The following is a 25570-nucleotide window of genomic DNA, read 5'->3' as shown; positions in this document are numbered from 1 at the left end:
CATACAGAAAGAAGGCCATGTGAAGAAGGAGGCAGATTAGAGTTATGCTACCAAAAGCCAATGAACACCAGGAGCCACCAGAAGCTGGAAGAGGTGAAAAGATTCTCTCGGAGAGCTTTTGGAGGGGACATGGCCCTACTGATACTCTGATTTTGGACTTCTGGTCTTCAGAACTGTGAAAGAATACATTTCTCTTGTTTGTAGCTCCCTAATTTGTGGCAGCTTGTGCCAGTTCTAGGAAACTAAATATGACACTATCTTTAATTGTGGATTGTGCTGACTCAGGATTTAGCCTTTCATTACTGTAAAAAGACTAGGCATCTGTGAGCAGAGGGCAGATATTTTTGAGGAGGGCAGAGCCTGATTCCACTTTTGATCACTGAAAATGAAATCTGTTTAATCTGTTTGAAGTGATTGGCTGAGGAGTATAGTACATTAGAAGAAATAGCCATGATTCTCTCTAAAGATAGTTCTCTTCTTTTTGCTCCTTTTCTGGTGTTTTCCTATTTTGGTGAATGGTGACTGCATCCTTTCTGTCTCTTTCACTTTCCACACTTGATCAACCACAAATCCTTGTGATGTTAACTTCCAAATATTATTTCCATCCATCCTCTCATCTACCACTTACTGTTGTGTCTGAGTCTAGGCTTCATCACCTCTTGTCTGGGCTACTGGGATCCCCTGACTGGCCTCCCTGTATTTACTCTTGCTCCTCTCAAAAATGTTGAACATGCAGCCAGAGCATGTTACATTTCTTCCAACTCCCCAGCTACCACTTAAAATACTACCATGATGTATTACTTCTTTTAGATAAAGGACAGCATTCTTTTTTTTTTTTTTTTTTGAGATGGAGTTTTGCTGTCATTACCCAGGCTGGAGTGCAATGGCGCGACCTCAGTTCACTGCAACCTCTGCCTCCTGGGTTCAAGCAAATCCTGCCTCAGCCTCCCGAGTAGCTGGGACTACAGGTGCGTGCCACCATGCCCAGCTAATTTTTTGTATTTTTAGTAGAGACGGGGTTTCACCTTGTTGAGCAGGATGGTCTCGATCTCTTGACCTCATGATCCACCTGCCTCGGTCTCCCGAAATGCTGGGATTATAGGCATGAGCCACTGCGCCCGGCCTAGGACAGCATTCTTAATACAGGCTACAAAGCTTGCCATGTTCTGGGCTCCACCAACTCTGCAAACTCATTTCTTCACAGCCTGCTTCCCTCTGTTCTCTTATTTGTAGCCATAGTAAATTTCTTTCAGCTCCTCAAAGACACTTTGCTCAACTTGCTATAGGGCCTTTGCTCATACTATTTCCTTTGTCTGAAACATCTTTCTCTCCTGCCCTGTCACACAGTGAATTTTCACTTGTTTTTCAGATTCTAGCTCAGTCATCAGCTGCTCAAAGAAGTCCTCCCTGGATTTGATGATGATTATTTCTCCCTAGAATCTGGCTCTTTCCTGAACAGTTATCACAGTTGTACTGTTACATTTATTTGTGTGATTATTGCCTACTAAACTACATGTGCATGAGAGGAGGGACCATGTCTGTTTTTGCCAGTTGGCACAGAGTAAAGGTTCAGTATTTGCTGAATGAATGAATGAAAACTAAATGAATGACTGATTGAACAAAATCAATGAAGTAATGAAGAGCATGAACAAAGGTTGATCAACTGAAGATGTTGAAAGTTTAGTCCTTACAAGATTTGAGAATTATAAAATCTTACTTCCTCCAGAACCTTAAAGTATCAGTCATGGTTTTCAGTTACAAGTGAAAGAAACCAGCTCTTGTTAATTGAAGCAGAAAGGGGATTTGCTGAAATATGGTAGTGTCTCACAGAATCTCTGATAAGACCGGAAATCCAGGCTTGGAGACTCTGTAGCCAGCACAATGTTCACATTATGCATCAGAACAGAGCCTGTGAAGATATTGTTATTAGGCTGGTGCAAAAATAATTACAGTTTTGACATTGCTTTCAATTGCCAAAACCACAATTACTTTTGTACCAACCTTATAATATCATACCTTGTTGAACGATGGATGCTGCTGATTGACTTATACCTACTGCTGCCTCTGGAAGCCAATTGCAGCTTCCATGCCTGCTGCTAATCTCACCAGAATGGCTTCTTTGCAATCCTTGCTTCTTCAGACCAGCAGCCTTCTTCCCAAAGTCTGAGGGGGAATCTGGGAAAGTGAGCCTCTGGCATTTTCAGTTTTCACTCTTGAGTGGTGAGATCAGTCTTACAAGGTTGGGGAATCTCCAGCCATTGTAACAGTATGCAGATGTTGGAGAACACAAAGAATAATGGTTGTTCACTGTAGCTCACTTGGCTGCACAATGTTAACATATTGTCTTTTCCCCTTATTAACATTAAACGATAAAAAATGTACCTGTCTAGTAATGTTAGTACCCCTCATCTGGGTGGGTATGTGGTCAAGGCACAACAGTTACTATATCTAGCTCTAGAACCAGCATCTCTGGTTCCATCATGTCATGCTTCACTATTCTAGACTAAATTCTAAAGCTTACTTCTACCACAGCACCATATATAAAAGAGTAGGAGAAAGGAAGAGGGAAGAAGAGAAAAAAGTCTCATAAATAAGTATGGGAGGATGCAGGGCTACAAAGCTGTATTCCTTATTTCTGTAACTGACCCTAAGGCCATAGTTGATACTTTGTCTTCAGCCATCTTAGCTGGTCAGCATCCTTTATCAGCATTTTCCGTCTCTATCCCTGAGGGTTCTAAAACCTATCTGTGTGGGTTGCTGTTATCTTCTAGTAAAATTTACACTGAATATGGAACTGTAATAATGTCCCTCAGGGAAACTGTCCCCATAGTGAAACAATAACACTGCCTGCCTTTGACAATCAGGATTGCTCATCCTACTCAGCACCCTAAAACTCCTTTTTTGTCTTTTCTCCTGAGGAGCCCCACATGAGATGTCTTAGCTTCCAATTCAATGGTGCTATTGTTGGGTTCCTGAGGAACATTACCTCTGAATCATCTGAGCTCATGTGGATGAGATGGGAAGCAGACATTTTGAAATGAGTTGTTAAGAGTAATAGAAGTGTTTTTGCCTTCTACTTCTTGGTTTGAATGTCCATATAATTTGACTAGTGGAGAAACAACCAACCACACATATTGATTTCTGGTTCAGAGAATATTTGTATGTTGTTGGAAAGCACCTCAGTCTCACAAACTAGTATCTAAACTGAGTCTTCAATAGGCCATCTCACTGTTTTGTGAGGTCAGCTGCTTCTGGGTGGTGGTGGAGATAGTAAAATTTGAGGATTGCCCAAATCCAGATGTTCTAGGTTGCAGTGAGCTATGATTGCACCGCTGCACTCCAGCTTAAGCAACAGTGAGACCCTGGCTCAATTCCTCAGTTCCTATGAGAAATCTCATGGGCATTGAACCACTGTCATATTTATTGTACTGCAAAGTGAGTTCCTCAGAAGCAATAGTATGTATATGTTATACAGTGATGATGACTATAGCATTTGGTAAGTCCAGGGATAAAAAAGCTACCAGAGAAATTGTGATCAAGGGTAGTAAACCTAAATCCAAAATAAGTGGGAGCAAAGTAATCACGAATACCTTCCCACTCCATGATAGAATAAATACAAGGAAATCAAAGCTACCAGGTATCTGGGTCTTCCCCTGTGATCTGAGTCTTCCCCTGTGATATGGTAGTATAAGCAGGACTTGGTGTTAGTCTCTGTTACTAGCAAGTAGGACCCACAGATACGCAAGTGTCAGCCTTGGTGAGAGGAAGTCCATGCTGTTGCATGACCTTCATTCCTATTTTCAGTCATCCTGTTCATGAACCTAATTAGCAAGCATGGGTTGGCAGGGGAAAGTGACTAACAAATAACTGTTTATAGAAAGCTTCCTTCCCGGTGGGAGCTTTCTGGTCATCATTCAAATGGACAAAAATATCCTTTCATGGTGGGTCCTTTCAGATAAATCCATGCACATACAGCTCTTTCTCAAATATCCTTTTCCCAAATCCTCCAAGGAACTTGATCCTTTCAAATTTTCACTGTCTTTTTCTCTTTTTTGAGACAATGTCTCACATGCTTGCCCAAGCAGTGGTATGATAATAACTCACTGTAGCCTTGAACTCCTGGGTTTAGGCAATCTTCCTTCCTCAGTCTCCCAAGTAGCTGGGACTATATATAGGCCTACACCATACTGCCTGATTAATTTTATTTTTAAAAATAATTATTTGAGATGGGGTCTTGCTATACAGTTCAGGTTGGTCTTGAACTCCTGACCTCAAGTGATCCTCCTGCATTGACCTCCCAAAGTACTAGGAGTACTGACTTGAACCACAGTGCCCAGACTCTTTCACATTCTTGACAATCTAGTGGAACTGTTAATCACTGCCCATGAATTGATAGAAATTCTTATTTTAGGTTTTCTCTGCTTTTCGGCAAGTGGCCCACAGGAAGAATTGCCTAAAGTGGATGCCTGCAGACATACACTGCAGAAGTCTATGTCTGGTGCTAGCAGGTTAGATATAAGTATCTGTAAGTCAGGTTTACAGTGTCCACTTGGTCAACTGGCCATAGTGAACTTCTTGCCAAGCTCTACAAGTCTGTAGATGGAGAGAACATAAGACAGCCTGTAGGAGTAAGGTTTCTTCAGGGGATATACCATGAGTGTGAACCACCTACTTATGCCTTCAGGACATTCTCAAGGCTGATTTCATAAATACTATGTCTACTTGAAAATGGAGTGCTGTTGGGCACACCTGTATTTATGGACTGTTTAAATCAGTTTCCATATCTCCCGATTTCCTAGGATTTGTCATCTAGTCTCTCCCAGGGCTAAATAGCAGTCAAGAGCTGTTTCTTGAAATGAGAATAGTTATTTTACAAATAGTACATGATTTTACTATGAAATCCATGAGGCCACTTTTCCCATTGGGGGTAACTGTAAGGTCCTTACAGTGTTCTATTATTCTGCAGACAGTTCAAGCATGGTTGAATCCTCTAGGTCAGAATTCCAGTGAAGGCCTAGGCTCTACTCACTGCAGTCTCTGGGTGCTTCTAGGAAATGTCATAGAATCAGAGTACAGGTCCTTTTTTCTTCCCTCCTTTTTTCCCCTTTGCTTTTCTACTATCCTTCCTTCTGGCCCTCATTTATTGAGTTCCCTTTACTCCAGTGTGTCTTGCCTGACTACAGAAAGACTCTGCTTCTCACTTCTCAAATGTAATGCAATCCCTGCCCTTTTCTCCTTATACCCCAAGACTCTCAGCTATAACTTTTATAATTCTGGCACTTTTGACATTATAATAGTTAGCATTTAATTCATTTTTTAGTAATGTAACTCTTCCTTATTCTGGAGTCCTGGAACACGTCACTAACTCTCCTACATCACCTGACCTTGGTCAGAAACTATCTAAGTAGAAGAAATGTGTTGAAGCCACATATCCTCTTCGTTAATGGAAGTGTCACATCTTAAGCTGAATTGCCTTGGGATCTGGGTTGCTGCTGAAACTGGGTGTTGGGACACATAATAACTGCAGGGAACCAGGATTTCAGCCTTATTCTTATTTGAGAGATGTTTCCTCTGAGAGCAGGACATATGTTTCTTCCTATCATAAACCCTGCCTCAGAAAGAACTGTATGGTAGTTTGGTCTATTGTACCAGGCTGTATCACTGGAGGAAGGACACAGTCTAGCATCTCATCCCAGCTGGTGCTAAAGCCCTTAGAGATGCGACGGACTTGCTGTTGTTCCCTGGGCAGGCTTAGATTCATGGCTTCACTCTTCATGAATTTGCCAGGTTATTGCACTTTATTTCTCTTTCTTAAAAAATCTCTCCTCTTTCTTAATTTCTGTTCAGACAAAATGCAACCCCCATTACACATCATTCGTACACACTTATGGACTAATTTTATGTGCCTCCTATTTCTTATGAGCCACTCAGCTACTCTTGTTTCTCTCTCTGAGAATTAGTGTCCTTCTTATTACTCCTTGTCACACACTCCCTTCCCTTCAGACCTGACTTTGTGACCTCCTGAGACCCCAAATCTGGTGCATCATCCTCAGAGAAATCTCAGTTGATTTCATGCTATTTCTTTGCTCAGGGGAATAACAGAATTTTGCACGTGTACCCAGACACTGGCATTTGTTTTTCTCCCTAGCCGAGCTCGTAATGTAGACTTCTTTCTAATCTGCTCTTCTTGTTTGCCCCTTGGTGCCTTTTATTGTTATTAGTTTCCTATTTCCTCCAGTCCCTTGGGCATGGTGCATGTCTCAGTTGAATGAGTTAGCATTTTTTACATTGAATTTTATACAGCTGTGTCTTACCTGTGTTTCCAAGCTTATTATATAAATATATATTTGCATGATTTTACCTTTGCTTACTGGTTTCTCAGATTAGAAACATCCAGAAAATCTCATTAAGTTACTGATCACTCTATCTCTCAGGTTTTTATTAAGATTTAAAGGTTTAACACTTCAGCACTCTACCCATCATTTCAGTTTCACAAAAGTCTTGAGGCAAAATGAGAAAGGACCCTGTAGACCCATCTGTCAGTTTATTAATATTTTACCTTGTATGTCATCTGGATCTGCTAATTCATGCATGCTCCTTAGATTTTCCTATTTCTTCCTTTACTTTTGCTTTTCCATAAGAAATTATTTTTGTAAAATGATCCCTATTTATTAATTGTCCATATTTAGAGCCTTTCAGTCTTAAAGTTGGACATTCCCTCCTCCATTTCCATAAATTGTCAAATTGTTGTAGAGGGTTGGGCAACATTCATGGAGTTCTTATTATGTTTTAATATGCTAATATTATTTTATTCAACAGGCAGCACCCTCAACTAAGAAGGTTTTGTAGATTTTGAAGGTGAGGTGCAAAGAAGCTAAGTACCTTTATTCTTGGCCCAGATGGGATTTGATGCAGGTCCAGGCAACACCCACTGCACCACTGACTCTGGAGGGCCAGTCTGTCAGCCAGGTAGCAATAGTGTTCTGTGTTCATTGTTGGCTCTTTACCAGTGATTTTGATTTACTTGGTGAAAATTCAGAGAAAACATCCAGTGAGGAAAGTAGTCAGCACATCACTGAGGATGAAGCAACCACAGAGTACTAGTGGAAGGGTTTCGGGAATCTCATGGGGAAGGTGACACTTAAAAGGCTGGCCTAAGGCTGGGCACAGTGGCTTACATCTGTAATTCCAGCACTTTGGGAGGCTAAGTCAGGTGGATCCCTTGAGGCCGTGAGTTTGAGACCAGCCTGGCCAACATGGTAAAACCTCATCTCTACTAAAAATACAAAAATTAGCCAGGTGTGGTGGTGAGCACCTGTAATCCCAGCTACACGAGAGGCTGAGGAAGGAGAATTGCTTGAATCCAGGAGGTAGAGGTTGCAGTGAGCCCAGATCATGCCACTGCATTCCAGCCTGGGCAACAGAGCAAGACTCTGTCTCCAAAAAAAAAAAAAAAAAGGCTGATCTAAAAAGCACCTGTGTGACCACCTCCTCACTTTGTGACCTCCCTTCAGGACCTCCTACCATTCTCCTACAGGGTATCACAGACTTTCTGATTGTGCCTGCCTCTCCATGTCTGCGGCAGGAAAGTGAGTTTAGAGGAGTACTAACTTGGGAGCACGGTATTCTTTGAAAGATCGTGAATCTCTTTTCCCACCTCTGTCTCTGGTGTGGCACAAATTTGAAAGACCCAGCTATTTCATTTCAGGAGAAAGCTAACACAGAACAGTGTAAAGGAAGACACAGAGAACAGTCAAGGTAAATCGCAGAAAATTGCTTTAGTGAACTGGAGGGAAGGGTTTTGTCCAAACAGGTTCAGTGCTATCGGTTTGGTTGCAGCTGCTTTGTGAGATTCTCTGTCACATGCTCTTGCATCAGGACCTCTTCCATGGCAACTCCTGAATGCATTCTCTCAGTCATGCCCACCCTTCTGCTATCGGCCCTTCCCTTCTCATCCACAGTTGATGCTGTGGATCCTGCCTTGCCTTAGGTCTGGAATTTGTTTCCTTGGGTCTCAGCATTGAATCAGTCCTTCCAACTTCCATGCCCCACGCCAACTGCTTGGAACTAACCCAGCCTAGGTCAGACTCCGGTTTATCCTGCTAACTCAGAAGAGGTGTCAGAAGAATTGATGGTTGATCCCATGGAACAAGGAGGCACCAACAGCTGAGTACTGGAAACAGTGTATTCTGTAATAGCCACCTTCAAGTTTGTCTAGATTAAATTACAGTCACTCAACTAATTCAGCATACACTTTGAGCACTCAGTATCGTGTAGTTCTATTCTGAGCATTTAAAGTGATATAGGTGTCCTCAGTAGGGTTGCTGGATTTAGCAAATAAAAATACAGGTGACCCAGTTTATGTGAATTTTAGAGAAACAATAACTTTTTAGTGTGTGTTCTAAATACTGCATGGAAACTTTTTTTTAGAAACTGTGTGCCAAATAGACAACTCAGCTGACAACCTCTACCCTGAATGAACTTGAAATTGAAATATTGCACGGGATAAACTTATGCTAAAAAATTGTTGTTTTTCTGAAATTCAAATTTAACTGGACAACTAGTTGAATTTTATTTGGCAACCCTAGATCCTAAGGAACAGGCCTTAACTCAAGGAGTAAACAGCCTCATTGGGAGGATGGAGTCACCTGTGCAGCCTGTATTGGTACTAGGCAGCTCATCACAAGGGCCAGGAAAATGCCATGGACAAGGAGCTCAGAAATAGAAAACTTCAGCTACTTTCAAAGAATCAATAGGCAGAGTTAAAATGTGCATGGGGAGAAGTGGGTGGTGTCTTATCCTGTAATTCCAGCACTTTGGGAGGCCAAGACAGGAAGATCACTTGAGGCCAGGAGTTTGAGACCAGCCTGGCAAAAATGGCAAAACCTCATCTCTACAAAAATTAGCCAGGTGTGGTGGTGCCTGCCTGTAAGCCCAGCTATTCAGGAGACTGAGGCAGGAGAATTGCTTGAACCTGGGAGGTGGAGGTTACAGTTAGCCAAGATTGCACCACTGTACTCCAACCTGAGTGACAAGAACGAGACTCCATCTAAAAAAAAATGTGCATGGGGAAGGGATTGAATTTCAGGTGGCTGGCTAAGCACAGTGGTTTAGGCCTATAATACCACCACTTTGGGAGGCCGAGGCAGGATGATTACCTGAGGTCGGGAGTTCAAGACCAACCTGGCCAACATGGTGAAACCCCATCTCTACTAAAAATACAATAGCTGGGCATGGTGGAGCACACCTGTAATCCTAGCTACTCAGGTGGCTGAGGCAGAAGAATCACTTGAACCCAGGAGGTGGAGGTTACAGTGAGCCGAAAGAAATTATGCTACTGCACTCCAGCCTGGTGACAGAGTAAAACTCTGTCTCAAAAAAAATAAAAAGGTACTTTTTAGCTGAAGGTGAAAAAGCTCAAGACATTTTCAGGGGATAAGTAGTCTCAGGTAGGAGAGTAAATCGGGCACGAATGGGAGGGAAAACAAGTTTTGAACTCTGTTGTGTATGGGTTCTTTTTTTTTTGTCAGTGTGGAGCCATTAAAATTTTTCACCATGGGAAGGAACACTCTGTCATGTTTTCAGAAGCTCATCATTTCCATGAGAGGAATCTGAGGAGAGAGAAAAGTTAAATAATTTGCCTAACACCGGACTTGTCTTATTGTAGACAGGAGAAAGGCCATGTGGATAAGTCAACTTTAAGCAACTAAGAATTATACAGATGTTCCTTGACTTATGATGGGATTCTGTCCTGAATTACCCACTGTTAAGTCGAAAAGATCGTAATTTGAAAATCCATTAATACACCTAAACTACTGAACCTCACAGCCTAGCCTAGCCTGCTTAAATGTGCTCAGAAAACTTACATTACCCTACAGTTGGGCAAAATCATCTAACACAAAGCCTATTTGGTAACAAAGTGTTGAATATCTCATGTAATTTGTTGAATAATGTAATGAAAGGATATCACTTTTACTCCATCATACAGATGAAAATTTGCAAGTCGAGGACTGTCTATATAAAAACATGGGTTTATGACTGATTTTTTTTTGTACATCTTTACTAGATTGCATAGAAACTGTGTAAGTGGCAGAGATGTGTAACTAACAGCCACTACCCTGGGTGAACTGTTCTCTTGGCCTCTCGAGATATTCGTAGTTTAGGAAACATAAAATTTAGTATCTACTAAGAATATTTCTCCCCATACAGGTTCACCTGCTTTACCCTGGCCCAAACACTGGGGTTATCAGGGAGGGCCATAGCCATCTTTATCGCTGCAAGAGTCTGGCTTAGTTTAATCTATTAAATTGTTGTCATGGCCAGCATAGACCCACCCTTTGCCCATTTGTCTCTCTTTTTCAAAGAGGTGTAGGGCAATAAAAATGTAACTCTCATCTAAGAGCTGCCAACTTTAGAACAGTTTCTAATCTGTGAATTTCATAGTGATTATGCTATTTCTGCCTAAGTGTGAGGGCAAGATTTCAAGGAAACCCCACTGTGTGTAGATAGTCTTAGTGCTTTGATTCTACTCTTACGTGTAGGCAAACCCTAAAATCACGTGTCAAATTAACATCGGGAGAACGTGAGCAAATCTGAAGCCTTGTAATTTTCTGGGTGACTAAAATTGCTTTTATGTAAGTGTTTCTAATTTTGTTTTTCATCTGCAGGCCTATTTTTTTACTTTCTGCATTAACTAACAAATTCCTGTTTCCTGAACTGTACCAGGCCAGAATATCACCTGTGAGTGGAACTGTAGTAGAGACTTAGGAATTAGAAGGATGTTCAACTAAATGGCTTTCGGGTTCCCCTTCATTTATGAGAGTTTGTTATTCTATTCTACTTCCTTGGTGACTCAATAAAATTACATACTGATTTTCCTACTTGAAAACTGTAGTTGATAGAAAAAAGAAGCACAAATATTGATTGCTCATACATCCTACCTCTTGTTTAGGTTTAACTGAGTGATATATTACTGGAATGTATCTTTTGATAATGATGATTTAGTTCTTTAGCAACTATTTATACAATATTGGCCAGTGAAAAATTTTGGCTGGTTCTCCATGTTTTACGGTATGGGAGCAACTTATTGATCTGAAATATAACACCTTCAAAGACTAAGAAAAAAATGAAAAGAATGAGGTGTACAATACAAGAGTCATTGTGACTAAGATACGGTGAGGAAGTCTTTTTTTTTTTTTTTTTTGAGATGAAGTCTCACTCTGTAGCTCAGCCTGGAGTACAGTGGCATGATCTTGGTTCACTGCAACCTCTACCTCCCAGGTTTAAACAATTTTCTTGCCTCAGCCTCCTGAGTAGCTGGGATTACAGGCACGTGCTGCTGCATCCTGCTAATTTTTGTATTTTTAATAGAGACAGGGTTTTACCATGTTGGCTGGGCTGGTCTTGAAGTCCTGACCTCAGGTAATCCACCTGCCAAGGCCTCTTAAAGTACTAAGATTACAGGAGTAAGCCACTGCGCCCAGCTGATAAATCATTCTTAAACAGTGGATGACAGTCCTCATAACTCAAAATCAGATAGTAAGTGTATATGCAGACGGGTTGGGATTATTGGGAAGCAACCATTTCTCAGAGTACCAAACATGATTTGGGGCAATCCCTGCCCACACCCCTTCAATTTATTTCAGTTTATTTAGTACCCCCACTTGCTGTGCCAAATCCTGTCTATATTACACCTGGGTTCTCCTGATGTTCTCTCTCTTCTCCCCATGCATCAGTAAAATTGATGAATCCTTCCACTACCACAAAACACAGACCTTCCTGCCTGTGGCATCTGGCTTCCTGAACCCTCCTCCTATGCTAACCTTAAGATAGGATGCTGAAGAAAAAGATCAGTTTATAAATGCATGATGCTAAATTGGGAGGTGTTTCTATAATATTATATATATTTCGATGGCCTTATAAATCTGAGGAATAGTATATCATTTCATTTTCTACATCAACCAATAGGTTTTTTTTTTGCATTGTTGGCAGATTGACATTAGTGAGTAAAAATTTTTGCTTTTATCATGGACCTTCCTCAAATCACAAACCACAAAATACACAGCTCCTGTTGTGCACTCTGTTTCCAAAGGGAGAGACAATTACCTGCCCAGTCTAACTTATTTTAACTTACAAAGGCCTAGGAAGGTTTATGTTGACTTGTTGTTTTTCTTTTGGTGCAGGCTTAACTCCATCCTTAGTAATTGATTTTGGAAAAGACACTTAACAGCAAAGCAAACTTTACACCTGGAGGAAGACTGATTATATCTTTTCTTTCATTTCTCTGTCCTTATCAATTTTATATGACACTTGTGAAACTCGATATATTGTTCATTTTTCATGGCGACATGAGGAAAATGTTCAGCCATGAGAACTTTTAAAAACAAACAAGGACTCCCTGCTCCCAGTCACAATTGAACATGTTTAGCATGAATATTTTCTAATATATATATGGGTATTTTAAAATCTTTTTTCTTTCACTTTGAATATTACATATGATTATTTTTGAAAATGTAGAAATTGAAAAGAGATTTAGGAAGAAAATAAAAACCATTTGTAATTTCTCCATCCAGAGATAACCATTATTAATATTTTTTGCAACCACTGATAAATTGTATGCTGGTATGTGCATAGAATGTATATTCTCTTTTTGTTGGACACAGTGACAGCATTTTCACACAATTCTACATTTCTTTTAATTTACCATTATATCATATAGTCACAATACATCAGTACATGTAGAGTTACTTTGTTCTTTTTTTCTTTGAGCCAGAGTTTCGCTCTTGTTACCCAGGCTGGAGTGCAATGGTGTGATCTCGGCTCACCGCAACCTCCGCCTCCTGGGTTCAGGCAATTCTCCTGCCTCAGCCTCCTGAGTAGCTGGGATTACAGGCACGCACCACCATGCCCAGCTAATTTTTTGTATTTTTAGTAGAGACTGGGTTTCACCATGTTGACCAGATGGTCTTGATCTCTTGACCTCGTGACCCACCTGCCTCGGCCTCCCAAAGTGCGGGGATTACAGGCATGAGCCACTGTGCCCAGTCGAGTTACTTTGTTCTTTTTAGAGGCTGTGCAGTATTCTGTTGTATTATAATCCCTGAAGGTGTTTAACTAGTATTCTATTGATGGCTATTTAAGTTGTTTTAAATGTTTTGTTATTTAAAATGTGGCACTGAATATCCCTGAATGATATAGTTTTATCCACATGTGAGTGTATTTGTAGGATAAAGTTCTAGAAGCAGAATGCAAGTTCAGAGATGTGCATTTGTAAGTCTGATAGATTGCTCTCCAGAAAGGTTGTAGCAATGAATACTTCCAACAGCAAAGTTTCAAAGTGTCTCCTTTACCACACACTCATACTATCAAACACTTTGGACCTTGTCATTCCAATAGGTGATATTTGTTGTATCATTTATTTTGCTTTTCTCATTATGAAAGTGTTTGAACATCTCTTCCTATGTTTAAAAACCATTTTAATTTCATTTTCTCTATATTCATTCTTCAATCGCTTAGCCATTCTTTTAAAATTGTACTGTAGGTTCTGGGGTACATGTGCAGATCATGCAGGATTGTTGCATAGGTACATATATGGCAAGGTGGTTTGCTGCCTCCATCCCCCTGTCACCTATATATAGCATTTCTCTCCATGTTATCTCTCCCCAACCTCAACACCCCCTGCTGCTCCTCCCCTAGCCCCCCTCAATAGACCAGTATGTGATGCTCCCCTCCCTGTGTCCATGTGTTCTCATTGTTCAACACCCTCCTATGAGTGAGAACAGCAGTGTTTGATTTTCTGTTCTGTGTCAGTTTGCTGAGAATGATGGTTTCCATATTCAACCATGTCCCTGCAAAGGACACAGACTCATCATTTTTTTATGGCTGCATAGTATTCCATGGTGTGTATATGCCACATTTTCCTCATCCAGTCTATCATCAATGGCATTTAGGTTGGTTCCAGGTCTTTGCTATTGCAGACAGTGCTGCAATAGACATTTGTGTGCATGTGTCTTTATAATAGAATGATTTATAATCCTTTGAGTATATACCCACTAATGGGATTGCTGGGTCAAATGGAATTTCTATTTCTAGATCCTTGAGGAATCACCACACTGTCTTCAACAATGGTTGAACTAATTTACACTCCTACCAGCAGTGTAAAAGTGTTCCTATTTCTCCACATCCTCTCCAGCATCTGTTGTCTCCAGAATTTTTAATGATTGCCATTCTAACTGGTGTGAGATGGTATCTCAGTGTGGTTTTGATTTGCATTTCTCTAATGAACAGTGATGATGAGCATTTTTTCATGTTTCTTGGCCTCATATATTTCTTCTTTTGAAAAGTGTCTTCATATCCTTCTTCCACGTTTGAATGGGTTTGTTTGTTTTTTTCTTTTTCTTTTTTTTTCACCATAACAGATATAATAATAATGAAAAAAGTTTGAAATCTTGTGTGAATTACACAGGCAGAGAGGGAGTGCATGCTTTTGGACAAATGGTGCCAAAACGCTTGCTTGATGCAAGGCTGGCACAAACATACAATTTGTTTAAAACGCAGTGTCTGTCAAACGCAGTGTCTGTCAAGAGCAATAAAGCAAAGCATGGTAAAATGAGGTGTGCCTGTACCTAGGAGCAGAATACCTGGACTTAGAGAATGTCAGTCTTAGGTTTATTTGATATAGTTACATTCTTTTCTTTTTCTCTTTTCTGTACCAGCAGCATGTTCGAGATCTCATCAGTCTCCCACAGATGTAGACGGTGATATTAATTTAGGCTCTGAAAATAAACAAAATGTTAGAGTATCTTGATATTTCCCTCCAGTAAGTTTTCAAAGGCCAAGAAAGTTCAAGAGTTAAATTAAAAATAGTTGGCCATCTCAGCTATCATATGAAGCATTCTCCTTCAGAGGGAAAGGTAAAGTCAGGAAATGTTTTTTTTTTTTTTAAAGAGAAAAAAAGAAAAAAAAGGAATGAAGGAGAGGAAGAAAGAGGAAGAGGGAGAGGGAGAGACAACGGGAGTGTTGCTTTATTCTAAAAATGGGTATTGAAAACCTCTTTTATGCCAATAATTGTGCTTAATAATGGCCAACCAATATTTCATTTAAACCTGTGAGTAGGTGTGATGTGGTACTGATAAGAGTGTATATTTTGTGTATTTAAAGAGGAAGTTTACTTGTTCCAGATCTGAGTTCAAGTCCTGGATATCCTTATTAATCTTTTGTCTCGTTGATCTATCTAATGTTGATGTTGAAGTCTCCTGCTATTATTGTGTGGGAGTCTAAGTATAGGTCTTATGTATCTGGGTGCACCTGTATTGGGTGTGTATATGTTCAGGATTGTTAGCTCTTCTTGTTGCATTGATTCTTTTACCATTATATCTTTATTTCTTTAAAATCTATTTTATCAGTGGCGAGAATTGCAACTCCTGCTTTTTATTTATTTATTTATTTTTCCTCCCCATTTGGTTGGTAAATCTTTCTCCATCCCTTTGTTTTGAGTCTTTGTGTATCCTTGCATGTGAGATGGGTCTGGATGCAGTGTACCTATGGGTTTTGGGTGTATCTTTTGATTGGTGGATTTAGTCGATTTAACTTTAGGATTACTGCCATTTGATGTTAGCTGGGTGTTTTGCCCATTAGTTGATGTAAATTCTTCATTATGTTGATGCTCTTTACTTTTTGGTATATTGTTGGAAAGGCTAATACTGGTTGTTCCTTTCTATGTGTAATGCTTCTTTCAGAAGCTCTTGTTTTTTTCTTGTAGATTTGTTTTAGTTCTTTGTAGATTCTGGATATTAGCCCTTTGTAAACCACCTTAAACTTCATCTAGAACCAAAAGAGAGCCTGCATAGCCAAGACAATCCTAAGCAAAAAGAACAAAGCTGGAGGCATCATGTTACCTGACTTTAGACTATACTACAAGGCTACAGTAATCAAAACAGTGTGGTATTGGTACCAAAACAGAGATATAGACCAATGGAATAGAACAGAGGCCTTGGAGGCAATGCTACACATCTACAACCATCTGATCTTTGACAACAAAAACAAGCAATTGGGAAAGGATTCCCTGTTTAATAAATGGTGTTGGGAAAACTGGCTAGCCATGTGCAGAAAGCAGAAACTAGACCCCTTCCTGAAACCTTACACTAAAATTAACTCCAGATGGATTAAAGACTTAAACATAAGACCTAACACCATAGAAACCCTAGAAGAAAACCTAGGCAAAACCATTCAGGACATAGGCATAGGCAAGGACTTTATGATTAAAACACCAAAAACATTGAAAAAGCCAAAATAGACAAATAGGATCACTTAGCCATTTTTTTATATTTTGTATCATATTTTAAAAATATGTTTTTAGGCATTCTTTAAAGAGTAAAGAACATAGCCCTTTGACTCTAATGTGCTCGCAAATTGTGTTTTTCTTTCCATTTTGTAGTGAGTGTTTTTTAATGTTAATGATGTTAACATTAACATGCAGGTATTTTTAAAGTTTTTGTGTCATCAAATTTATCAGCATTTTCTTGCGTGGAGTTTAGATTTTATGTTTTCTGTGGAAATACCTTCTTCTTTCCAAGATTATATAGAAAAAAGTTCATTTGTCTTCTATTTTTCACTCTTTGTTTTATTTTCACTTTACTTTGGCTAAAATTGGAAGCATTGGTTAAAGTATTTTTTTTCCTAAGTGGCGACTTATTTGACTAGAGTATGCATATACATTAAAAAATCCATCTTTTCTTCCTTGTTTTGAGTATCATATTTATCATCTTAAATTTCTGTTTATATTGTGTCTATTTTTGGAGTGTCCTGATCCATTTATTCATTTATTCATGTGCCAATATCTCCTGTTTCAGTTATTCTAACTTTAAAATATGCTTTAATATCTGGTAGGACTCGTGATCCCTCATTACTTTCCATTTTCAGAATTGTCTCCTTTAAAAAAATCTTATTAATATTTTTATGTAGTCCCAGATTTTGAGATATTGGTTTATTTCCAAGTTTTAATCATTATAAATAATGGTTTTAAGATTTACTATCAAGATAATTTTGGGGTTTTTTTGCAAATATTCTATTATCGAATTCTGATTTATTTATTTATAAAAGAATCTTAGATGTGGAATTATTGGGTAAAAATAATTAATTTTCTAAAAGCCTCTTGATGTATATTGTCACAGTAAGACTCTAGAATCTAGAATACATACTAACAATATGAATTACTTGTCCTTTGCTGTGTAAAAACATTACCCCCAACTTGAGCTTCAAATAATAAGCATTTATTATCTCCCAGTTTCTGTGGATTAGATGTCTCGGAATGGCTTAACTCAATTCCTCTGGTTCAGTGTCTCTCATAGGGCTGCAATCAAGGTGTCAGCCAGTGCTGAATTATCTCAAGGCTCCACTGAGGCAGGATTTGCTTGTGAGCTCATCCAGGTCACTGCTAGCATACTTCAGGTCCTCACTGGTTCTTGGCCAGAGACACCTCTTCCTTGCCACATTGGTTTCTCAATAGGCCAGCTCAGAACATGGCAGCCACTTCTCCCAGAGAGAGCAGGGGAGAAAGTAGGAGAGAGGAAGCAACATGAAAGTCACAAGGTTTTTTCGTAGTTAACTTTGGAAATGACATCTCCCATTTTTGCTCTATTTTGTTTGTTAGTAGCAAGTTACTAAGTCCAGCTCACTCTTGAGGGTAGGGGATTACACAAGGCATGAATTCAAGGAGGCAGGAATCACTGGGGACAATCTGAGAGGCCACCTATCACAGAGCTCTAGTTTCATTGCATTGTCACCAGTGCGGAGTGTTTGCATGTTGTTAAAACTTTTCAGCTTGATATGTAAAAATCATTGTATTTTACTGTAATTTTATTTTTTCTTTTGTTACTAAAGAAAACACAGTTTATTATTTATTATTTGTAATTTTTTTTTTTTTGAGATGGAGTCTTGCTCTGTCACCCAGGCTGGAGTGCAATGGCGTGATCTTGGCTCACTGCAACTTCCGCCTCCTGGATTCGAGTGATTCTCCTGCCTCAGCCTCCTGAGTAGCTGGAACTATAGGTGTGCACCACCACACCCAGCTAATTTTTGTATTTTTAGTAGAGACAGGGTTTCATCATGTTGGCCAGGATGGTCTCGATTTCTTGACCTTGTGGATCTACCCTCCTCGGCCTCCCAAAGTGCTGGGATTATAAGTGTGAGCCATCGTGCTTAGCCAATTATTTCTAATTTTATTCTTTAAATTGACTATTTATTTCTCCCATTTTTCCCTTTAAGGATCTTAGTTTCCCTATCCCCATGGATTTGTAATGTTTAATTTGCAATTGTGACCCTTCTATGGAAGAAAGAGTGCCCTGTTAACTTCAGGGAGCTGAGGGAAATTCATATCTCATTTTGCACTGTGGTTGGATACTAGTACTTTTTCCTTAACAAAAAGATTGGGCTATTAACTGCTGATACCATTGGTTGATAATACCGAAACTCTCAAAAAAAAAAAAAATGAAAACTTTGACATTTATTTCCCCACCTGCCACTGAATTTGTAATAACATATTGACATTTAATGTTTTAACACTTGTTACAGATGATCTACCAATTTGCAGGCTAATCATTATCATCTAACGTTTTTAATGCAAAATTGGGTAAAACTAATTAAAGTGCAATGCTAAGAATTTGCAGAACTATAAAAGCCTTATCTATTAAAAGGTTCCAAGAAGGCCAACTCTTAGATATTTAAAAACTTGAGTTTTGCTCAGAAGACCAAGAACTGAATAGCAATAGTAACATCACTTGCAATTGCAGGAAGCTTATTATTTCCTAAGACAATAAAGCAACATTATATAAGACAGAGATCGTCAGACTTGAATCAGTAAATATGTGATCATGGGCAAATCATTTAAGCCTGTCAATTTCTTCATCAAAAAGGAGACCTATGGCTTTGTAACATATTTCCAAATGGCATGAACATTAATGAAGTACTACATGGAAGACATAAAATTTATGGGAATGTTTCTTTTTATGACTATTGCTAAATTCTCTGCTTTGGAATTCAGCCCCCTCCGTTGCTAGACAGCTTTAATTGTAGAACAATTCTTCCTCACTTTAAGATAAAATCTATCTTTTGCTAGCTTCTTTCCATTCATTGTTGTTTTATACTTTGATATAAAGCACTCTAATTTTAATTTTAATTAAACACTCTAATTTTAATTCTTCTACTACATTATTAGTACTTAAAATACTTGAAATAAGCTCCTCAGTTCCCCTAGAAGATTTGTAAAGAATCTGCTCTAAGCCATATTCAGTCTAAAAAAAACTTGCCTTCTTATTTAGGAAAACCTACTAGAAAACCTGTTTTATTTAGAAAAACCTATTAGAGAACCTAGGGGAATTGTCATTTTCTTAGGTCAAATCTTAATCATTAAAACCCTTCAATAAAAAGTCAGCTACATGTAGTGCTTTAGAATAAAATGACAGTTACACACAGATATTTGGTCATTATTCTGTGTTTGCTTAAATACAGAGGCAAAATATGAGGCTGAAAAAACATGGAAGCATTCTGATAGCTGAGCTCACGCTGCATTTGTAAGATAAATTAGATTCGTAGTAAAGGCCTTGTTCTGGCAGAAAGATGACTCTAAGTGGGTTGGAGGGCAACAGGGAGCTGGAGGAGGATCTGCTTTATGTTTAAGGGTGGACTGTGGGTTGGATGAGAATGTAGAGAAATTTTCTTTCTAGTGTTCTTCCATAGTAAATGCTCGATATATTTATTTGATCTTTTAGTAGGATGATATTTTGCTTTAGTCTTTTGTCTAGGGTTGATGAACATACAGAACCTATTTTGTTACTGGTAATGTGAAATGTTTCTTCATGAAATTAAATTTATTTTATTAATTCATATTTTTGAAGTATTATGATGGGCTATACATTGTACTGGGCACTGGGAATGTTAAAGGAAATTGGTTAATGTCTCTTTGCTGAGGTAGTTTGTGTTATAGATGAGTGAAAAATAGGAAAACAAGGAAGATATTTTCTCCAGAGGTCCAGAGATCCAGGCCTTCCCATGGAGGTGGATCACAAGGCAGAAAGGGAGTCCCTCAAGGCTTCTCAAAGGGAGGCTAAGGCTGACTCTTGAAGGCTGAGTGAGGGATGAGAAGGGCATCCCTGGCACAGGGCCGAGAATATGCAAAGGCACTGAGGAAAGAATCCACAAAGCCTACTTAGGCAACCTCTAGTGGTTGGAAGCAGCTTGAATTAGGAAGCTTTAGAGGAGCAATGGTAGGAGACAAATCTAGAGAAGGAGTAAAAGGCCGTATCACATCAACCACACCCAAAGCCCTTTAAAAGAAAGTGTATTACGTATTCTCCTTGCTTCCCATTTTCCCTACCTTAGACTAATTTTCTCATCTTCTACCACAAAACTTAATCCACTCACTGACATTTCCTAGTTTATTTTCCTCCAGGCACTATTTCTAAGCACTTCTTGTATGCACACAACCCTGTCCTTATCACCCAACACCATGCCTTTCATTTTGGCTTCACCTCCTGGTTGTGGCTTCCGTGAGGCCAGGCTATTTAACTATACTGCTGCTCGTTAGGGGGTTTAAGAAATCCTTAATCAGGGGTTTATGTAAATCAGCATAAGGTAACTTCCAAAACCTTTATAAAGCTATTTTTATTTTTTTACTATGAAATCATAGGTTAAAAGTTTAACAACATCCCAGCTACTCAGGAGGCTGAGGCAGGAGAATTGCCTGAACCCAGGAGGCGGAGGTTGCGGTGAGCCGAGATTGCGCCATTGCACTCCAGCCTGGGTAACAAGAGCGAAACTCCGTCTCAAAAAAAAAAAAAAAAAAAAAAAGTTTAACAACATCAGTCGACACAACTCAAACTAGCTTAAAAAAAGAACATATTAATTCATATTACTGAAAAGTCCAAATGTAGATCATCACCTACATTGCTAGCTCTAGGGCTCAACAAATATGAGCTGAACCTTGGCTGTGACTCCCTCCTTGTGTTTTGGTTTTTCTTTATTATGCATTGGCTCTATTCTCAGCTGGTTCTGACTATGTGGTAGCCTCTGGCAGCTCCAGATTGGTGATATCCATAGAGTTAGAATTATCAGTGTACAGAGTGCTTCTTCTTCTCAACCTTTTTACCTGATGCTTTGGATTTGAGTCTTATTGGCCTGGATTGTGCCATGTGTCCATTCCTGAATAAATTACCATGGCTAGGAGGACGAAACACAGATAAGCAACCACATGCCTACATCAGGTGGAGTGGGGTGGGAGCATTGAGGTAGCTGAAGTTCAAAACCACATGCACCAATAATATGGAAGGAATGGTTCCCCCTGATTACTAGGATGTCCTTACCAGAAGAAGAAGAAAGGAATTCTTGTCAGCAAAAGCAAAATGTACCTAACATGAAGATTTTACAATTGATCATTCATTCAATGAAATTTATGGAGTGTCTGGGATTTCAAGGTGTCATGATAAATAAATGTGGTTATTTACTGTCCTCAGGATGGCCACAGTCTTCAAGTAAAAAAATTATAGGCTAAGATATGATATTAATTAACAAGCAACAATTATCTTTGAATCCACATTGTTCAATCTCATCTTCAGTGTTACAAGAAACTGTGAAGATGTTGATAAAATTGTTATGTATTACAGAGACTGTAAATTTTAGACCTGAAAAAATATATAAATTAAATCATTTTTATTGCATAAAAATTATTATATTGAAAATGTTTTGAATAGTGTGCCAGGGACTATGAATAAAGGCTGTGATGTATTTATTAGAGGAGAGTCAATGGGTGAACATCAGTTATTTTCTTAATACTGGGTAGAAATTTGGAAAAGCTGAGACTTCAGGAGCTTTTATTTATTTTTATTTTTGAGATGCAGTCTTACTCTGTCACCCAGGGTGGAGTGCAGTTGGTGCAATTTCGGTTCACTGCAACCTCTGTCTCCCATATTCAAGCAATTCTCCTGCCTCAGCCTCCTGAGTATCTGAGACTACGGGCGCACGCCACCACGCCCGGCTAATTTTTGTATTTTTATTATAGACGGGGTTCCATCATATTGGCCAGGCTGATCTCAAACTCCTGACCTCATGATATGTCTGCCTTGGCCTCACAAAGTGCTGGGATTACAGGCCTGAGCCACCATGCCTGGCCTGACTTCAGAAGCTTTTTAAAGGATAAAAAGAACATGAGGGCAATCTTGGGTGCAGAAATTATCCATAGAATTACCCATCCATGGTTAAGGATGATCATAATCTTTAGGAAGAGTGATGATTCTAAGTGAAAAACAACACAGACAAGATACAAGATAAGAGAGAACACAAGTCTTCTAGATGGTAACAGCTTTTAAAGAGTCAGCACTCCATTGGGATTTTCATTGGAATGCCAAGACACTCACCTTAAATATACTATAGTTCTGAAGATATCATGCATATCTTTATAACTACTAATCCTAAACAGCATGGCATCTTACATTTACCTAGCCCTGTTTATCCCCAGGTCCAATCAGACCTTCCAGATGAGTGCTAGATATAAGTGTCTCACTCAAGGTCATGCATTTACTGTCTTATTTATTTTATTTTATTTTTTTTGGGACAGAGTCTCACTCTGTTGTCCAGGCTAGAGTGCAGTGGTGTGATCTTGGTTCACTGCAACCTCTGTCTCCTGGGTTCAAGCAATTCTCTTGCTTCAGCCTCCCCAGTAGCTGGGATTACAGGCATGTGTCAGCACACCCAGCCAATTTTCATAATTTTAGTAGATACGGAGTTTCCCCATGTTGGTCAGGCTTGTCTGGAACTCCTCACTTCAGATGATCTGCCTGCCTTGGCCTCCCAATGTGCTAGGAATACAGGTGTAAGCCACTGTGCCCAGCCAAATCTTATTCTTTTCAAAGTTTAAATAAAATTCTAACCTGGTCTTGTAAAAGCATATGTTACAGCTTGCATTTAAACCTCCCCTTTTTGGGAAGGGGAATGGGGGATTTGAGGGTCTACTAGGGAAAAATTAAGAAGAAAAATGCAGAAATGTAGTGCTCTGGAATAGTACAAATATTCTTGTTAAGAATTTCAACATAGGAAACATAATCAACCTACTCTCTCTGACTTGAATTGTTTATTAGAAACACAAGTCCTTTTTTCTCTCTGTTTTCTTAAATTAAGTTGACAGAACAGTATTTAAAAATATGTGACTAGTCTAACAAACAGTGAGTACAAAGTACTTACCACCTAGTTTGATAAATTGAAAACTTACTAGAAATTATGAAGGCTTTTTACTTACCTTTACTAATTCTGTACCTTTCCCTTCCTTCTTACATAAATTATTTAGCTTTCTATGTTTTTGAACCTTATATGAAAGAAACTGGAGGACTCAAGATGGTGCTGTGAGAACAACCCAGGATTGGAGCTCTCCTTGAATCCGTGGAGAGGTGAGTCGGAGCTGCATTTCCAGACTGATCTTAGTTGCCCACAGAACGGGGAAATTCCCAAGTATAAAGGAGACGCGGGATGCCAGGCAGTACCTCTGCCTGGCGAAGCCGGCAGCCAGGGTGGCGGCAGCCGGCCCTACCCAGCGCTTCCCACAGGGCGCGCATGTCCGGGTGCCCTGTTGAACCGGCAACCTGAGACTTGAGAGGGCTGGACTTGAGACTGAACGAGACTTGGACAGTGGACCAGCCCAGGGGATTGCAGGGACAGAGCGTTTGGGCTAGCCCAGTGGGATGAACAAAACCACGATTTCAAACGATCCCCGTCCAGATGGTCTGAGACGCTCTGTGGGGGAGGGGCGTCCACCATTACCAAGGCAACCCGCCCCAACTGAGATACACGCCCACTGCTGACGCAGCCAGCCGTTGCCGAGGCAACCCGTCCCTACTGAGATACACGCCCACTGCTGACACAGCCTGCCATTGCCGAGGCAACCCGCTATAACAGAGAGACTCTGCCACAGGGTGTGGTGGAGACCACAGCAGAACAGCAGAGCCTGCAGCATCAGGGTGAACCACACAACAGCAGGACTGAGCCTCGGCAGGCAAACAGTGGCTAGTCTGCCTCCTAGCTGGGCAGGACACCTCAACAGACATCCAAAAATAAAGCCCGAACCCCCCAACACAGAGCACTTGAGAAAAAAAAGGGTTTTTTTAATGAGCTCTGTTGCAGCAGAATCAAACATAGCAGCCTAACAGCCCTGAATGAACAACAGAGCTCACAGCTCAGGAATTGAGCTCCTATAAAGTACAGACTGTCTCCTCAAGCAGCTCCCTGACCCCTCTATATCCAAAAGACTGACATTTGGCAGGCATCATCCTGGGACAAAGATAGCAGAAAAAGAAACTGGTAGCATCCCTCACTGGCCACAGCTGCTAGAGGTGCACCCCAGACAAGCAGGGCCTGGAGTGGACCTCAGCAGTAGTACAGCGAAGGGGCTAGACTGGTAGAAGGAAAACCAAGTAACAGAAATACTTCATCATCAACAATCTGGATGTCCACTCAGAGACCCAAATGAAAAGTCAGCAACTACGCAGACGACAAGCGGATAAATCCACAAAGATGGGAAGAAACCAGTGCAAAAAGGAGGAAAACACCCCAAACCAGAACACATCGCCTCCTAGAAAGGACCAAAACTCCTCACCAGCAAGGGAACAAAGCTGGACGGAGAATGACTGTGATGAAATGACGGAATTAGACTTCAGAAGGTGGATAATGAGAAACTTTTGTGAGCTAAAAGAACATGTATTAAATCAATGCAAAGAAACTAAGGAACTTGAAAAAAGATATGAGGAAATGATAACAAGAATGGATAACTTAGAGAGGAATATGAATGAATTAAAGGAGCTGAAAAACACAATACAAGAACTTCGCGAAGCATGCACAAGTTTCAATAGCCGAATTGACGAAGCAGAAGAAAGAATATCTGAAGTCGAAGACCAACTCAATGGAATAAAGCGAGAAACCAAGATTAGAGAAAAAAGCGCAAAAAGGAATGAACAAAGTCTCCAAGAAATGTGGGACTATGTGAAAAGACCTAACCTACGTTTGATAGGTGTACCAGAAGGGGACGAAGAGAATGAATCCAAGCTGGAAAATACTCTTCAGGACATCATCCAGGAAAATTTCCCCCACCTAGCAAGACAGGCCAACACTCAAATGCAGGAAATACAGAGAACACCACAAAGATATTCCGCAAGAAGAGCAACCCCAAGGCACATAATCGTCAGATTCAACAAGGTTGAAATAAAGGAGAAAATCCTAAGGGCAGCCAGAGAGAAAGGTCGGGTCACCCACAAAGGGAAGCCCATCAGACTCACAGCAGATCTCTCGGCAGAAACACTACAAGCCAGAAGAGAGTGGGGGCCAATATTCAACATTCTTAAAGAAAAGAACTTTCAACCCAGAATTTCATATCCAGCCAAACTGAGCTTCATAAGGAAGGAAAAATAAAATCCTTTGCGAACAAGCAAGTACTCAGAGATTTTGTCACCACCAGGCCTGCTTTACAAGAGCTCCTGAAAGAGGCACTACACATAGAAAGGAACAACCAGTACCAGCCATTCCAAAATCACACTAA

At 39.9% G+C, this 25570-nt stretch overlaps 1 long non-coding RNA gene across 1 annotated transcript in view; it reads left to right on the top strand.

Annotated features, from left to right (window-relative positions):
- The window catches only part of LOC144579174 (uncharacterized), a 331105-nt gene that overhangs the window by 48583 nt on the left and 256952 nt on the right, over positions 1-25570 (top strand). Inside the window, exon 2 of the long non-coding RNA XR_013526129.1 lies at positions 23333-23432. This is a non-coding gene — a long non-coding RNA (uncharacterized LOC144579174). The remainder of the gene's footprint in view (positions 1-23332; positions 23433-25570) is intronic.

This window comes from Callithrix jacchus, chromosome 14 (genome assembly GCF_049354715.1).
Source record: "Callithrix jacchus isolate 240 chromosome 14, calJac240_pri, whole genome shotgun sequence".
NCBI lineage: Eukaryota > Metazoa > Chordata > Mammalia > Primates > Cebidae > Callithrix > Callithrix jacchus.
The sequence above is the reverse complement of the archived record's forward strand: the minus strand, read 5'-3'. Positions and strand labels throughout refer to the sequence as shown.